Raw genomic sequence first — 6,000 nt, 5'->3', positions numbered from 1 at the left:
CTTTGAACTGTTTTACATTTTGCCATGTCGGAGGCTTTTATAGGCTTATATACTGTAGGGATTAAGCCCATTGTTGAAAACGGCCAACTAAAGTCTACATTGCCATGTCGCATTAACAGTCATACCATATCTTCTTATTCTTATATTTAAGGAAAGCACGTGTCCAACTAGGAGTCAATTAATGGTTTCAGTCAAGTCACGATGATGTGTGTATGATTTGTATAGGTGACCATTCTGTGAACAATGTTAGTTTTTCTGTCGTAGTTTTCAGGAAAACAAAAGAAATGAAAAAAAACCAAAAACATCTCATAATATTCGTAATCGTCATATAAGGACTATTACCGAGTTCATCTGATAAGATGTGTAGAAATGAATGATGAAGATTGATCATTTCGTTCAATTACAACTAATACGGATATGCAGTATGCCAAGACCAGATTGACGTAGATGTTAACAACTATGGGTCACCGTACGGTCAACTATGAGCTAAACGCTTATCAAATAGTAAGCTATAAACGGCTATGACGTTTACTAAAGTTTATGTTATTCAAACGATAATGCCAAAGACAATGTCAGGGTTTTTAAAGATATAGTTTCTTAAATGCCCCCATATATTCTATATAAGCCAAGGTGGCTTAATTTTTTAGTTGGCGGCGAAAAAAAACCCTTTAAGTTATAGTTAAAGGCAACGGTAGTATACCGCTTTTCGAAATTCATTAATTGATTGAAAAAAAAGAAATACGGGTTACAAACTTCAACTGAGGGAAACAAATCAAATATAAGAGAAAACTACGACACAACAGAAACACAACATTAAAATGTAATACACACATATACTAACTATTACATAACAATTGCCAATTTTCTGACTTGTTACAGGACATTTTAAGACAACAATGGTGGGTTGAACCTGGTTTCGTGAGTGCCAAACCTCCCGCTTTTATGGCTATGTTTGATACAAGTGTATAACATTAAAATGACAATATTACATGACCGGACTACAATACAAATAAATGGGAGAACATAAAGGACAGAGAAACACACAAGTATAGCTAACAAAAGGTCCGCATTTATAATTTAACACGCCTGACGCGCGTTTATATTAACTACAGTGGCCACATGGATTGCTCGGGGGCGATAAAAACCTTTCTTTTCCAGATAAGATATGGTGGCAACACACTTTTGTTTATTTTTTTGTATATTAGCCACATTGGGCACAATGATTGGTTTGATTGATGGCAGAAAAAACCCGTAATGTTATACTGCTGGTGGCGATTTATTTCCCCGAGGGTATCACAAGCCTAGTAGTCAGCACTTTTTGTGCTGACATGAATTTCATTGATATGGTTATATTTATAAATTTACTGTTTACACAATTTTTGAATTTTTGAAATACTAAGGCTTTTCTATCTTAGGCATATATTACCTTATCTGTTTTTAGCAAAACTTGTTAGGAATTTTGGTTCTCAATGCTCTTCAACTTCGTACCTTATTTGGCATTTTAAACTTTTTTGGATTCGAGCGTCACTGCTGAGTCTTTTGTAGACGAAACGCGCGTCTGCCATGGCGTATTTACTAAATTTAGTCCTGGTATCTATGATGAGTTTATTTACAGGAAACAAAAACATTCATTTCTATAATTACAATGGGCACATTGATCAATTGGCGGCGTAAAAAAACTCGAAATAATGTATAAGCAATGGTAGAAATTGTGGACATAGTAATTGGTTGGCTGGGACCAAATCCTTTACTTTCTATATTAGTTTCGGTGACGGGAACACAAGCCGATCTCTTCTTTTTAAGCCACGGTGGTTATATTGATATGTTAGTGGGAACAAATAATTGATATCAGTTACAGAAAGAACAATTTGTTTGAAATGTGTTTAAACAAGTGTCAGAGAACGATTTAGATGACAGATAACGACAAGCAAATAATTCTAAAAAAACACAAGAAAACACATTGTACTAGTAACAAATACCATGGTGTGTAGTTTTATATGAATTATGATTCATGAATATCAGTTTCGAACATTACAATGCATTGCTTGCTTGTTGATTAAGGTTTTATTTGTAAATTGTGTTGTGCAAAGCCAGATAACCTATGCCTCTTGGTAAGACTCTAACAAGCTTGTACACGTCAATAAGAAGAAACGAAAAATGGTATATGATGAATACTACTGAAAACAGTAAAATCACAAACATACTGAATGCTGAAAATTTAAAACGAAGTTCCCTAATTAAGTGACAAAATCAAATGACAAAACACACCTATTGAATGAACAACAACTGTCATATTTCTGACTTCGTACACGCATTTTCAAATGTAGAAATGGTGATTTAAACCTGGTTTTATAGCGCTAAACCTCTCATTTGTATTACAGTCGCATCAAATTGATTGTTTACTTAAAGTCCAATGGCAAATATATAATGCATGTTCTGGGGAACTAATAAACAATTAATACAACAAGTACGTGATATCCGGGATGACAGTCGGGGACATTTGAAAACATTTTTATGGTATTTAAGGTAGGAATATACATCTTTTTCTTGCAATAGGTCACGTATACGGACACATCAACAAGTTTTTACAAAAGTTCTTAAAGTACAAAGAGCATGACACTCTCTTTAAACGAGGCATCGGATTTAGCGTCCCAAATCTGACAATCAAGCTTCTTGGGAACACGTCCACTACATTTTGTTTATTTCAACACATTTTCTGTGTAGTTGAGTTTCTCAGACTTCACAATCTCTTTGACTCAGATTCCGGACAGTAATATAATATCTTCTGATAAAAGGTGATTCTTTGCGTTCTGTTCCAATTATCTTTGCATTATTCTTTAAAAGCGTCCAGGTGAAACTCATACATGTCATAATCTGATATACAGCAGATTTGTTTAGAAGTCCCCCTTTAAGCTTACCTGGGATTTTTGTAACACATAATCGAATTTATTCGCACATTTGGGAAGAGGGTTGTGATGTATAATGTAAAAAAATGTGTAAGGGTTCCGCGGAACCCAGTGTCTCGCCTATTTTGGCTATAAATAGCAGGCTCAACATCAAGGAGGAAAAAAAATCAATAAAAATATTCCTCTTGTTACTATTTTATGATTGTAAGAAAATCTAAGTCCATTTAAAAGTAAATTACAGAAAAAACTGAGTAATTTGTTTACAAACTTCACTTCTGGATACAATCTTATGATCATAAATAAGCTTCTGTCCATGTTTGGTACAAACCCAGGATAGTTTACGAAAGTTATTAAAATTTTAAAAAATTTAACCACAGAGTGAATGTAATGGTTCCCCTCAGAAAAACTAAGTCCATTTAAAAGTAAAATATGGAAAAAATGGATTTATTTATTTACAAAAGTTACTTCTGGATACTATCTTATGATCATAAATAAGTTTCTGTCCAAGTTTGGTACAAACACAGGATAGTTGGAGAAAGTTATTAAAATTCTAAAAACTTTAACCACAGAGTGAATGTTTTGTTTCCCCGCAGAAAAAAACTAAGTCCATTTATAGTTAAATACGGAAAAAATGGAATTTTATACTTACAAAATTTACTTCTGGATACTATCTTATGATCATAAACAAGCTTCTGCCAAAGTTTGGTAGAAATCCAGTATAGTTTAAGAAAGTTATTAAAATTTCAAAAACTTTAACCACAGAGTGAATATTTGTTGACGCCGCCGACGACGCCGACGACGACGGAATGTAGGATCGCTTAGTCTCGCTTTCTCGACTTAAGTCCAAGGCTCGACAAAAAGATTCTGTACATATGATTTGCATAATATAAAGATATGTACTACAACTAGGAAAAATAATAGAAATCAAACTCGCCTTGGTTTGCATGAAGTTGCATAACAGGTCATATGTGTGTCATTTAGGAAGGCAAGGAAAACGCACGAACAGTTATTGAATTATAAATGATACTTTTTGTGTTAAATGCTTATGAAAATATTAAGATAACATTAAACCGAATAGACGTCTGATGCATAATTTAGGTACGCATCCAGTGATTAGTCTAATTCAACACAAAGAGAAACGAACAATATTATAACAATGACCATCTTCCTGACTTGGTACAGGACACTTTTAAAGGGGAATAAAAGTGGTGGATTGAACCTGGTTTTAAGGCATGCCAAACCTCGCACTTTAATGGCAAAGTTAAATATAACATTGAAATGACAACATAATATTACAGGACTACAATACAAATAAATAGGAGAACATATTAGACACAGAAAAACATGATTAATAGATAACAAAAAGCATCAGGTTTAAAATTCAATACGCCAAAAAACGCGCATTGCCCACACAAGACTCACCAGTGACGCCCAGATATAAAAGATCGGAAGTGAAAAAAGTACAAAGTTGTACAGCACTGAAGATCAAAAGTTGAAAAGGTTTCGCAAAATACGGCATTGTTTTTTATGCCCGGGATAAGAACATTCTTATTATATAGAACAATTCATGCTATTGCAAACAGTAAATTTTATCAAATGAATATGAAAGAGATATACACAAAGAAATTAAAGTATTAACTAATTACAGAAAACTAAACCTGAATACATAACGCCTAGATATAAAAGATCGAACGTGAAAAATAATACAATCAATAATATTTTTTTTTCTTATATGTAATGTATGTCAAATATACTGTAAGTAAAGAGTGTTCCATTTTTGATGATGATGATAGCTAATAAAAAAAAATAAGAGAGGAATGTTTCCAATCTAAAAAGAATACGCATCGTTCGGGTTTTGTTTTTATTTAAACAAGTCTTATATAATTTGAATTGAAATCGCAAGTGTCGAATGAAACGATTGTGATATTAACAATTAGAATAAAATACACAGAGCGTTTACCCTTACATTGCAATGTTATGTGTCGTATAGCTATTGGTGTGCAGTAATATCGTACAAGTCCGACATCGTTTTCTTCATGATCATGTTCGACGCTTGGAATAACCTACTGACAAAGAGCTTGGTCAAGAAGACAAATAAGCTCACACAAACACATCATTGAGGTGTTAAGGCCTACACATATTTTCTGTTGGAAAATGTATCCAAGTCAAAATGAGTTAGGTGTATTAATATAATATAAGTATATTTTAAATACTAGTATTATGAACCAAGGGTTTTACTTTTATCGTAATTGTGTATGTAAATCTATGTATCTATGCTAATCAATGTTCTTTTTCCTAATACTTGTAATCTCTATACGCCCCTTGTGGGCCCTTAATAAGAAATAATATATATCTTATTTCTTATCTTATCTAATAGCCAGAATCAGTGGCTCAGGAGAATTTTGGAAAGTTTAGGATTTTGTCTATATCTTTCAAATTTGAGCGGATAATGCGACAATGAATTAGATTGTTGAAGATAAGTAAACTCAATGGAACTTCGTTTCAACCTATTTCTGTTTAAACTGAAAAGTTTGCCTCGGTTGATGCTGTTAGAACAAGATAAACCTTAATCGGTGTATCTTTTTTGTGGTTGTAATTAGGCCGTGACGATATGGTAAAACTTCTTAGGAAGAAAATGATAGGAAGTGAGCAATATCTTTTAACTTCAATATGTTCCGCTATATAGATGATGTTCTCTCGCTAACTAATACACAATTTGGTAATTATGTTAACCGAATCTATCCAATCGAACAAAAGATAAAGGATACTACAGATACAGTTAAGTCTGCCTCATATGTTGACTTACATCTAGAAAATGACAATGAGGGTCGACAAATAGATGATTTCAGCTGCTCATTTGTTTCTATGAAGCAACATTTCAGCAGCACCTGCATGAGGGGCATATATCTCCCAATTAATACAATATTCCCGGCCTTGTAGTTCCTATCATGATTTCCTTGATCGAGGATTGCTGCTCACAGGGAAGCTATTACACCAAGAGTTCCAAGTGGTGAAGTTGAAATCATCCCTTCGTAAATTTCGGGCAATATCACGAGTTGGTTGACCGTTATGGAATAACCGTTTCACAGATGAT

The sequence above is a fragment of the Mytilus edulis genome, chromosome 11 (genome assembly GCF_963676685.1).
Source record: "Mytilus edulis chromosome 11, xbMytEdul2.2, whole genome shotgun sequence".
NCBI classification, from domain to species: domain Eukaryota; kingdom Metazoa; phylum Mollusca; class Bivalvia; order Mytilida; family Mytilidae; genus Mytilus; species Mytilus edulis.
The sequence above is the reverse complement of the archived record's forward strand: the minus strand, read 5'-3'. Positions refer to the sequence as shown.